Raw genomic sequence first — 12,214 nt, forward strand, 5'->3', positions numbered from 1 at the left:
ATAATATTCATTAGCTTGCTAATTGTTAACCAATCAGAGTTGATTTCTCCCCTCAGGAACACTCATTCTTCCCAGACAGATAAACACTGAGCAGGTTCCATGAGGGGTCTTGGGCTTAGAGAGACAGTCAAATGATCATCTTTTTTATTAATTATTTGGTGGCCATAATTAACAAAATGATGTCATTCAAATTTTGTATTTATCACATTGTGTAACCCTAAGCAAGTCACTTAGCCTTGTTTGCCTCATTTTATTCATCTGTTTAAAAAAATGAGCATGGGGCAGTTAGATGATGCAGTGCATAAAGCTCCAGTCCTGAAGTCAGGAGAACCTGAGTTCAAATGTGACCTCAGACACTTAATCTAGCTGTGTGACCCTGGCTAAGTTACTTAACCCCAATTGCCTCAGAAAAAAAAAAAAAAAAGCATGAAAAGAAAATGGCAAACCATTCCAGAATCTCTGCCAAGCAAACTTCAAATGATGTCACAAAGAGCCCAACATAATTGAATAACCACCACAAAATTTTAAGATGAGATTTCAACATCCATCCGACGGGAAACTGTGTCTGTGAAATATCCAATCATTCTGTCATAGGGACATGTGTTCACAACAATGCAACAAGAAGGCATTCTAATATTACAGTACCATAATTCCAATGCATAATTAAGTCAAAAGTATACCGCACGAGTAGTAAGATTCTCTTAAAGAATGAATGGTTATACTCTGGAGGAAAAAAGATCGGTGAAGTGGGAAATAAAATAAATCTGGCAAGACTCAACTTGAACATTAACTGTCCTCAATTGTCAATCTCTATTAAAGAACAATCTTTATTGTTTGCTTATTCATTTACCAGTATTTCTCCCAGGTATCTCAGAGTTGCAAAGGCCCTAAGAAGTCATCATCATGTCCTGCCCATGCTAGACAAGGGATTGGACAACACACTGGATTAGGGTAGCAGCTGGTCATTGCCTGGACTCTTCCATCAGGACTCTTGTTTTGGAACAGCAGTAATTGTTAGGAAGTTTTCCCTTACAAAAGCCTAAATTTCCAGCTTAATTCTGCCTCAGGGCCCAGAAGAAGTCCAATCAATCCTCTGTGACAAGATAACCTTTCCAAGCCATTTAAATGCCCACTCTGAATACAGCTAAAGCAGGCCCTGTCTCTTCCCCAGACCAAACATTCTCCATTGAGTCAACAGATCCTGGCACAGACTGGAAACCTCTTCAACATTCAGAATCTGGACTGCCCACTTGTAGCTTCTCAATTGCCTTCCTGATCCAAGAATTAGGGCAATCATTGCTTCTAAATCAGGGAGTCTATAAACATTTATTAGCCACCAACTGATAGAGATACTGACTCTGATGCGAGGAGTGATTGGAATAATTAGGATAGGAACTGGCGCACTGATTTTACTCACTACAGGAGATGTCTAGATGAAGAAACTCCCTTGATATAAATAGAAGGGGCACCTTCTCTGAGGCTTACAATTTTGGAGAGCTTTCCAGGAAAATGAAAAGTCAAAATATCACCCCCAGGTCACCCAGACAGTATGTGTCTGAGGCGGGCGAGAACCCAAGTTTCTACCACATGGCCCTCTGGGGTTTATTCCTGCCTTCTTATGCCAGTTGGTAACACGGTACCAACTGTATCAATAGGAGGTGGTGAAAGTTTTTTAAAAAACCAAAAACTGTGGGGAAATATTCTGGAAAAGAAAACTATAACAGATACAGTGACTAAGAATTATTAAATGTCAGAGGACCTCCGACGTCCCTATTATAGAGACTCAATATAAGCACAAGAATTTATCCAAAGTCAAGATTCTGCTTGGACTGGCTCCCCCCCGCCCCCCAGATGCCAGATCTGTTCTGGCTAAGTTGGCAGCTGAGCTCACTCTTCTTGGCAGGGGGAGCTAGGGTCCTCAGAACACTGAGCTGAAACTTGGGAGGCAGAGAGATGTGGAGAGGGGGTCTGTGTCTGCCCACGGGCAGACCTGGCATTCCTAGGGCAGGCGAGTCAGTGAGTCAGGCTCACCTGAGTGACATTAGCAAACAGACGCATTCTCCATCATCCCCTCACAATATCCAACCAAATAAGTTATTTATTGTGGGTACATGGCAGTGGTAAAAGCGCTGAATTTGGAGTCAGAGGACTTGAGTTTGAATTCTGACTGCTCTTTCCCATGTAGGACAAATCCCCCAGTCTGAGTCTCCATTTCCCCATCTGCTCAATAAGGGGCTTTCTAAGGTCGCTTCCAGCTGCGAAAAGATAATGCCACAAAAGGTGGCAGTGCCCTCTTGGGGGAAGCCCAACTGCCTCTGGCACCCCATGGCCTTTTATTGTTCCAAAATATTAAAATGTGCCAACCGTACCATTCAGGATAGGAAAGCCTTAATCCCAGAACATGATTTAAGGTCAAGTGAAAATAATGGCGTGAACGTGCCTCCAGGCGTTGGCAAGGCTAGCACATACTATGCTGATGAAACCCGGATAAATCTGGTCCTGGAGGGGAAGCAGGAATAAAAGGTATCACAGTCAGGGAAGTATTAAATTCTAACAAGACAAAGCCTGGTCTGTGAAATCCTCAAAGGGGACAGGACAGAGGCTGTTCCTGGAATTAGGAAGGCCAGGCTTAAGAGCCCACCTCAGGTCCTCCCCAGCTGTGTGAACCTGGTTGAGTCATTTAATCTCAATTTCCCTCAATCCCTCCCTCTCTGTCTCTGTCTCTTTCCCCCTTCTCCTTTCTCTTATTCTCAGTCTCTCTATTTCCTCCCTCCTCCTCTTCCTCTCCCTCCGCCTCATTCCTCCTTTTCTCCTTTTCTCTCTTCTCTTTCCTCTTTTCCCTTCCCATCTCCCTTTGTCTATGTCTCCCCGCTTGTCTCTCCACTCTCTGTTCCACTCCCTTCCCCTTTCTTATTCTCGCTATTCCCTCCCTCTTTGTATGTCTCCCTCTTTCTCTTCCTCTCATTTCTCCTTTTCTCTCTCTTCTCTATTCCCTCCCCCCTCATTCCTCCCTCTCCCATTCTCTCTCTTCTCTTTCCTCTTTCCCCTCCCATTCTCTCTCTCCCCATTTCCCTTCCCATCTCCCTTTGTCTATGTCTCCACCCTTGTCTGTTTCTCCACTCTCTTCCTCTCCTTTCCCCTTTCTTATTCTGTATCTCTATTCCCTCCCTCTTTATCTGTCTCCTTCCTTCTCTTCTTCTCCCCTTTCATTCCTCCCTTTCCTCTTCTCTTTCCCCGTCCCTCTTTTCCTTTCCATTCCCCTTCTCTTCCCATTTTCTTTTTCTTTCCCCCTCTCCCTTTATCTATGTCTCCCCCCTTCTCTCTGTCTCCACTCTCTCCCTCTCCCTTTCCTCCTTCCCCTTTCACTATTTCCCTCTCCCCCTTTCCTCTTTCTTTTCTCTTCCTCCCTCCCCCTTACTGTCAGTTGGTCTCCCCTCCTTCTCTCCCTTTCTCTGCCTCAGTTTTTGTTTCTTCAACTGAAAAATGGGAGATAATAACACCTCTAGTATTTATCTCACAGAACTATGGAGGACAAAGGAGATCATGAAAGTAAAGCACTTTGCAAGCTTCTGTGCGCTTTATGACTGTCAGTTAATTATTATGGTTGTGATTATTCATTCAGAACCATGATTTCATCTGGATGGAAACTCCCTCTACAGATAACAGATCCTCAACTAACTCCCCTTAACTTGGTCAGGAGTTTAGATCGACTTATAGAAGTGTCTACACACCCAGGTGTTGGGAACCCTGAGAGATGGAAGAATTTGCTCCAAGTGATTCAACAAATATGGATTAGTGGAATCCAGGTCCTCTGCCCCCTACATCATCCTGCCACTCTTTAATGTTGTCATTATAATTATTGGGAAAAGTGGAATCTGGCCCAGCCAACCCAGCAACACCTAATTCGGAGTAATTCTAGAGCTCAGTTGCCATTTGTTAATTCGGCCTCTTATTGAGTGGCTAAAGACATTCTGAAATGATGCTCGGGATGTCCCCTGTGTCACGTTAGTCACTTGGGAGGAATCACTCGGGTGACGCACTAAAGTGAGACAACCATTTTCCACCTTCCACCTGGGATACCAAGGAAGCGATGGGCAGACTGAAGGTTCGATCCGAAGACAAAATGACTGAAAAACATTAGTGGATGCCAGGCTAAGGTTACATTTTCCAGGCTTTGTCTACCCTTCTCATCCAAGGCCACTTTTTCGAAGAATCACAAACCCTGACATCTCCATTAAATTCCTTTCTTAAAAAATAAATAAATAAATAAGGGCGACTACCTGCTTCTGCAAAATCCCTTTTTTCCTCTGGCTGCTGGAGGACACCATAAGTTGTTATAAACTCTTGACAAAGGAAAGCCTCGACTTATTTTACTTCCTCTATTTCTTCTAAAACAGAAGCATAAAATTAGTTTTCTTACTCCTTAAGATGTATTTGGATATATGTTGCTAAAACCAAAGTGATGAATTTGGAGTTAAGAATAAGGGTTCAAATCATGCCTTCGCCTTGTATTTTCTTGTGAGTTTTGGGATCTCTTGGGCCTCAGTCTCTTCATCTATAAAATGAAAGAGTTAGAACTAGATGACCTAAAAAGTATCTTTCTCTTATAAACCTAGGATTCTATGATCTATTTGTTATTTTAATCCTTAAAACAGCTGTAGAGTAGAAGGCTAAGGTTTGAGATCCAAACAGACACAAATAAAGTAGGAGATTCTATGGACTGACATGGCAATATGGTAGCTTGGATACAGAGCCAGCTTCGAATACAGGTAGGGAGACCTGGGTTCAAGTTTCTTCTATGACACTTACTGAGTGAGTGACTCTGAGCAAATTACTTAACCCCATGGGCTATGGACAACTAAGATTGTGAATCATAGAGAGGGTGGGAAACTGAACCAGTAGAGAGGGAATTTTCTCATCTGGGAGTTCCCTAAATCTATAAAATCATAGACTGGGTCCTCATCCTTGTTCAATAGAAGAAAAAGGACGGTAGACTCAAAGGCAGGTTGGTGTAGTGGGAAAGATGACACCTTTTGGATCCTGAAACCTACCTCTGCCATTTATTATTACCTATATGATCTTGGACACCCTCTTAAAATGAAAAGGATGGATTATGTGGTTCCTTTCCAGCCCTAAGCCTATCTTGAGACCTGAAAAAGACCTTAGAGACTCATTTTACAGGTGAGGAAATGGAGGGCCAAGGGAAGCTTCACTAATTTCCCAAGGTCACATACAAAGAAGCTGTCAGAGGTGGTATTTGGACCCAGGTCTTCCAACTCCTGAGTCAGCAATCTCTCCATCTGACCATGTGTTCACTTTGCCACCATCCATCACTCATTCTTCCATGGAATCAAAATGAAATCACAATTAATCTTTCATCACCTATAGTGTTCCTGGCAGCAATCCATATCATGCTCTTAAAAATCACAACTAACGCTGGCGCCGGGCGAACCCCGATTGCCCAATACGGGGAAAGATGGTGCATGTCGGAACAGAATTCCGTCCTTTCTTGGAAGAGCCATAAGAAGACAACCACTCTTCCCTGGGCCTCCTACAATGATGCTGAATGGGAGGGAATAGTCCTGCGGGTAAATTATTTCTTTCATCATTACTATGTACAGAAATTAGTTTCTAAAAATGCATCAAGTATTTTTTTTGTTTGTTTTTTGCATCAAGTATTAATATAACTCAACTTACAGTCCAAAATAACTTCATATCAAACTGGTTTTCCTCATCCCCATTGCTCTGCCATGGGTTTGCTTCAAGCAGGATGGTTTATCTGTGGGAAAATGCCCTCTCTTTCTGTCCCCCACGCCTAGCAGTCTGCCTGGCACCCAGTAGGCTCTTAGTACTTGCTGATTGAATAGCAAACTGCTCTGAGAATCTTAAAATGCCCAATAAATGTCAGCTGCCAGCACTGAGCAACAGAGGACAGCCGGGATTTGGCTGGTGAAAAAGTTTGACTGATTTAGGGATTTGCGGGAGAAGAGAAGAGCCAGGAGGGTGGCTGGAGAGCAGAGTCAGAGACAAAAGGCACTTTTCTCTGAGCCCGGTGACATCTTTGCTAGGATGGAAGAAGGCATCGCCGTGAGGTACCACTACGCTGGCTAGAGCCAAGAAAAGCTGGGATCGATGGTAACTGGGCGATGAGCAACATTTAACAAACCGAAGATGTCTGGCTTCCACTTTAAAAAGTAGCTTCTGTCTAGGCAAAGGAAGCCTGAGCAAGAAACCAGACAGAATTAACAGCCCAGACAGCAGACTAAATAACTCACTCCCCAGCTCTGCCCTGCCATGCGTCTGTGCCCCTTTCTTCCTCTGCCCGAGGTCCCCTGCACAGCTACCTTGCATCTCATGGCCGGGGTTCTGGTGCCACAGAAAGGAAGGAGCCCAGCACTCCTCACTCTCTAGACTAAAGAAGGGGCATTTCAGGAGCTCGGGCATGTCCTTCAGAGGGAAAGGAAAAGAGCAAGACCCTTCCTCCTGCCCTCATACCCCCTTCACCTCCAAGCCCTGCTTCCTCTCCCCAGCACCTCCTTCTCAACCAAAATCAAACCCCGGTTTCAGCAGCTTCCCGGCACAATCCAGAAAATCACCCATAAGAATTGTCCTGTGCCAGGAACAAAGAGCTGCCAGAACAGCAGTGGCAGCATACGGGAGGAGGCCGGCAGAGGCAGCATCGGCGGCACAGGCGGCACGAGGAGCCGGCCGCCAGGAGCAGGCAGGGGCTGCCCGCCGCGATGGGCACTTGCCGCCTCTCCCACCCCCTCCGGCCAGGGCCGAGCATCTCCTCACGGAGCGGCGGAGGGGGCGGCACAGTGGGGGGCCGGGGGGAAGCCTCGGAAGAACGGGGAGCCGGGATCCAGTGACACGGTGGAAGGGGCAAGGAGGCACATCTGAGGGAAGGGGGCAGCCGTCAGTGCCAGCCCGCGAGGCAGCGGGCCGCTGCTCAGGGTCCCTCGTCATCCCGCCCAGGCCCCCTTTTACCTGGATCAGGCAGCTACCCTGCTTGCCTCAGGGTGCTCTCTGGAAACTGCGGCGGGCTGCGGAGCGGAGGATCCGGCGCGGGCAGCTGGGAGCCCTCACTCCTTCATTCTGGGACCCGGCGGCACGTTACAGACAAGCGTGCACTTCCTGTTTGAAAACACAAGGGAGAGAAAGAGAGAAATCGAATGTTGGCAGAGTAGAGGGAGGGACGGAGCCCTGGGGAGGGAGGGAGGGAGAGGGGGCTCCGGGGTTGCATAATCGCCCGCTTCCCCATTGTCAGCCCCGGGCGGGCTGGAGCAGCCCTAGCCTCCCCAGGAGCGCCTTTGCTCCCCGCTCCCCCCAGACACCAACCAGGAGCCGGCATGGCCTCCTGCCTCCATCCCCACGCTCTTCCCCCTGCTGGCAGGCAGGCTACAAGACGCGCTCGGAGCCCTTCGGCTTCTGATCCGAGCTGAGTGTCCTCCGCTCTCCCCAAACACAAACACACACACAGACAACACGAGGTTGCTCCCTCCCGGCATCCCAACGCCCTGCCCCCTTCCGCCGCCCTCCTAAGACAATAAGATGAAAAGCCCAAACTGGTAGGGGCTGGGGGGACGCTCCCCACCCCACAACTATAAGCCACACCAGTTTTTCAAGTTAACTGCCACTAGCCGTGAATCCCTCACAACAAAGATTAAAAAAAAAAAAAAAAAAAAAAAAAAAAACTAAAAAATAAATGAAAAAAAGAGGTATGGGGACTCCGCTGTTTACATCTTTTACACTTAAGGGAAAACAGCTGAATGCAGATGGCTTGAAAAGGACAACAACGTAAGTCTGGCCCCACCTAATTCATCCAGATGTGTGCTTAAGAGATGCTAGATCCACATCACACACATGATCAAAACGCAAAATCGCTTAAGGGTTTCTCTGTGCGAACCCCCCAGTTCCGGGTCCTGCCCCTTCTAATTCAAAAGTTTGAGGGTGGCCTTCATTTTCTTGGTTTATGGTCTCTTTATCTAGGTAGTTTGTTGGTAGCGCTGTCGCTATTGTGAACAATAATGATCATGGGTAATTCCACAGCAGAGGATTGGAGCTGGAAAACGTCGAGTTATTAATTGCCTGGCGAATCCTCATTTGTATTCACTGCTCCATCGATCCCCACCTCTCCCATCCAGCTCCATCAGAGGCCTGTCTGCCCTGGGTCCTGAACCAGCCTGTGAAAGCGCGCTGGGTTTTACAAGGTCACCCAGAGGCAGCCAAAGACAAAACAACTTCTTAGATGGCCGAAAGTCTGGGGCAGAGGTCCATGTTTTTTAGAACTCATCCAAACAGACCCAGAGAGCCCCAGGAGTGATCGTCCCTTCAAGTACAGAGTGGAGCTCCAATAGAACAAAGACACGGCTTGTTCTCTGGGGAAAAGCGAGTCTGTGAGGATCAGAGGTCAGAAGGATCATCTCTGGGGGTCCTGAAAGCTGACCTGTACCATCGTTGGGCTCGCTCACCTACAACTGAATACTCCATGTCTCGATTACCAGACAACAGCGGGCTATTTTCCATCATCAACAATCAGGCCTCTGGCATCACACCTCCCTGAAATGACTAGGTGGCAAAAGTTCAGAAAGTCCCAGTACGGTCATTTATACTTCAAGATACAAAGTTCCCGCAGCTCCAGATGAACATCAGCTGACTTTCCCAGTCACTTGGCCTGTGGATCAGAAGTCAGTGCTCTCCCTCTCTATCTGATGATAAATGCTGTTTTGAAAGCTTCTTTGCTCCAGTTTCTTAGATCCCCCTCACCTGCCAGGGCCCACAAAAAGGCAGTACCCAAGGCTGGCTGAGAGGAATCTTGGCACTGGAAGAGGAGCCTCCTGGGACAGGGCCCAGCAAGGACACGGCGCCCACCTGCAGGTGGACTTTGTCCCCAATCCTGGCCAATCCCAAAGCCTGCCTAGCACTGAGGTGCTACAATAAGGCCTCTCTTTATCTTCCTGCCCTTCCTGAAACTTCTCCCTATCACCAGTTGAGGATCCAGCCCTCTCCCCATCCTCTTCCTATGACACGGCACCTTCTCACTTATCCCGGCTCTGCCAAACCTTCGTCCTCAGCACAAACTCAATTCCTCTTCTGACAGCTACTTCCTCTGGGAAGATAACTTCCCTGGGAGAGCAGCGTCAAGGACTTCAAGCCCATTTTCAATCCCTGGAAATCCCTTCCTCCTTCATTTTCTACACTTCTCTCACAAATAACAATACCAATTTACTTTATAATAAATGCCATGTGGCCCATAATTAGATGTAATTTATACCTGCATTTTTCAGAGTTCTACATATTTAAAATGTGCACCAAAATGCTGCATTTGTCAACAAAACATATGGTGTTTACATGGCAGCTGCTTTTTCAAAAGTATTGCATTTGCTCTAACCAAGGAGCCTAGAGAAAGAGATCATCTTTAAGGAAAATGAGAACTCCTTAAGTATTAGAAAAAAAATATTACATAAAACCTAAATTTGCTACATATCACATTAGTTTGAATATGGGCTGCACATGATAAATGTGGAAATATATTTAGAAGAATTGCACATGTTTAACGTGTATTGGATTACTTGCCATCTAGGGAAGAGGGTGGCGGGAAGGGAGAAAAATATGGAACACAAGGTTTTGCAAGGGTAAATGTTGAAAAGTATCTTTGCATTTATTTTGAAAATAAAGCTATTATTAAAAAACAAAACAAAACAAACAAACAACAAGAATAACACAAGAATATAGGCTGCAAACCTGAATGGATTGAACAACACCACTAGCTAAAGGTAGCATTCAGGTTTTAACTCAGTTCAACTCGAGAAAGCATGGCTCATATTCAGGCAAATGTTGTATTTTCTATGCTGAGAGTATATGATACACATAAGAACACATTGTGGGATCCTAAGTAGCCAGAAGCTCTGAATTTAAATCCAGCTCAGACACTTCCCAGATGTGGAAGTCACTTTACCCAGTTTGCCTCAGTTTCCTCATCTGTGAAATAAGCTGGAGAAGGAAATGTCAAAACACTCCATTATCTTTGCCAAGAAAACTCCAAATGAGACCACAAAGAGCTGGATGCGATTGAAAAACAAAAGTGGGGTCCTAAGGAATATAAATACAAAGGTTTGTTTACACACATATGGACCTCAATCTCCCCATGCTATGTAAGCTCAATAGCATGGTATCATTTTAAGCTAAAAAAAAACTTACTTGCCACCTTTTGTCCAACTCTCTCGTTTTGCAGAAGAAGAAAATGAAATTCAAGTCTTTTTTTGCCCAAGGTCACACTGGCAGCCAGTCTGCCACCCGGCTGAGATTAGAACCCAAGGCTCGTAACTTCCAAGAAAAGTCCTTCCTTCCATTGCATCACCCAGTCTCGCCTAATCCACCTGTTACTCAACTTCTCCACCACCGGTTCTATAAACACTGGAGCCCCAGCTTTGATCACTTTGGAAAAGCTGATTTTTCTGTTGACCCCACGAGGACATCTCTGTTCCCAAAATGTTTCCTCAGTCACCAGGCCAGAGGAGGAGGGGACATGCTCCCTTGACACAGGCCGGCCTCTCCTTCTACTGGGAGAGTTTCACACACCCCGGTTGCTTTCTTACCACTGTATGCACTCACCAGATGAACAAAACAAAAATTGAAACCGCGACCTCTGAGACAGGAAAAGCAAATATGTGCCCCAGCATGCACAAATGAGCCGGCTTTGAAGGCTAAAAATCGATTTTCAAAGCTTTGGGGTTTTGTTGTTGTTTGTTTTGCTTATAAAGTCTTTCTTCCTTCTTAAATACCTCTGCCTGTACCAGGAAGGCAGCAACACTGGGAAAGCCATTTTCTAACCTGGAAATTATGCTATGAGAAACAGCTCTTCTGAGGCAGGAGTGGGAGTCGGGGGGAGATAACAGAAAGGAGTCCAAAGTGGCCCCATTTGCCTTCCTTCGATTTTAAAGGAAGAGAGAGCCCATTACAAAAAGTTTCTTTAGAAAAAGGAATGTTGAATCAAGAGTTTCTAAACCTCTACCTGAGGAAGAACATCTACACGTGAGTTAGCACGATCTTTTCCGTGTGGACTTTCAATTATGTCCATGGTTTCAGCAAGCAGAAAAAAACAAAAATGACCTAGCTCATGGTTACCTAAGAGACACACACTCCCTCTCCCTCCCTTCCCTCTCTCTTCCTTTCTTTCTCCCTCCCTCTCTCTCTCTCTCTCAATCCCCTCCCTTCCTCCTCTCTTTTTTCTCCCCTTCTATCCTTTTTCTCTCTCTCCCTTCCTCTCTTTCCCTCTCTTTTTTCTCCTTCCTTTTTCTCCCTCTCTCCCTCCTTTCCTCTCTCTCCCTCCCTCCCCCATCTTCTTTTCTGTCTCTCTCCCTTCCTAACTCCCTCTGTCTGTCTGTCTCTTTCCCTCTTCTTCCTTTTTCTCCTTTCTTCCTCTTCTCTCTCCCTCTCTTTCTCCCCCTTTTCTTTCTCTCCTCCCTTTTGCTCTCCCTTCTCTCTTTCCCTCCCTTTTTCCTTTTTTCTCCTCTTCCTCTTTCTTTCTTTTTCTCTCCCCCCTCCCTCTCTCCCTCCATCTTTCTCTTTCTCCCTCCCTCTCCCTCCCTCCCTCTCTCTTTCTCTCTCTTTTCCTCCCTCCTACCCTCTCTGTTTATGGGTCCCTAAAGCAACTCCCTCCCTAACCAATCAGTGTCTCACCTTCAATTCCAGGGCACCAGAAACAGAACATGTTTTGTTAAAGAAATCTTCGTCATTGAGTATCCCCTTTTGGTCTCCAGCTGAGGTGGGGGGGGAGGGGGGGGCGCAATTCACCTGTGTAAATGCCACTGCCCACAGTGGCTTGGGCCACCAGCCATGATTGCCAAGACCATACTGTCAGTAAATGCGAAGGAGGTGGGGCTGGGGAGCTTATAGAAACACATGTGTATCTTATCTCACAGCAAGTTTTCACATGAAGTCCATTCCCCGGGGTGAGCTTCTTCCTGACTTTGTCTATGCAAGCTGGGATGGAAAGCACTATTGACATGACACAGCAGCATGACTAAGCGAGCCGAGCAACAGGACTGGGAGCTCGGGGACTAAGAATATATATAATGGGGCTTTGCAAGTCATTTCCTTCCATCTTCCAGAAGGCACTGCAACCTTACCTAGCTTCTGCGGGGTGCTACTGATCATAAACATGTCTTCGCAAAGGACTTTAAATATTAAAAATATTTGGTACAAATTGAGG

The 12,214-nt window shown here is 46.2% G+C and overlaps 1 protein-coding gene across 5 annotated transcripts in view; it reads right to left on the bottom strand.

The window, feature by feature from the left end:
* LRRC8D (leucine rich repeat containing 8 VRAC subunit D) overlaps window positions 1-12,214 on the bottom strand; it is a 140,486-nt gene that overhangs the window by 96,084 nt on the left and 32,188 nt on the right. For 3 of the 5 annotated variants that reach the window (XM_031969346.1, XM_031969350.1, XM_031969347.1), the window contains exon 2: window positions 6,988-7,134. The gene's annotated coding sequence lies outside the window, so the exon portion shown is untranslated. Of the gene's footprint in view, window positions 1-6,987; window positions 7,135-7,338; window positions 7,483-10,200; window positions 10,802-12,214 lie in introns of those variants that run through there. The other 2 variants (XM_031969349.1, XM_031969348.1) reach the window with 2 other exon arrangements.

Source organism: Sarcophilus harrisii, chromosome 4, assembly GCF_902635505.1.
Source record: "Sarcophilus harrisii chromosome 4, mSarHar1.11, whole genome shotgun sequence".
NCBI lineage: Eukaryota > Metazoa > Chordata > Mammalia > Dasyuromorphia > Dasyuridae > Sarcophilus > Sarcophilus harrisii.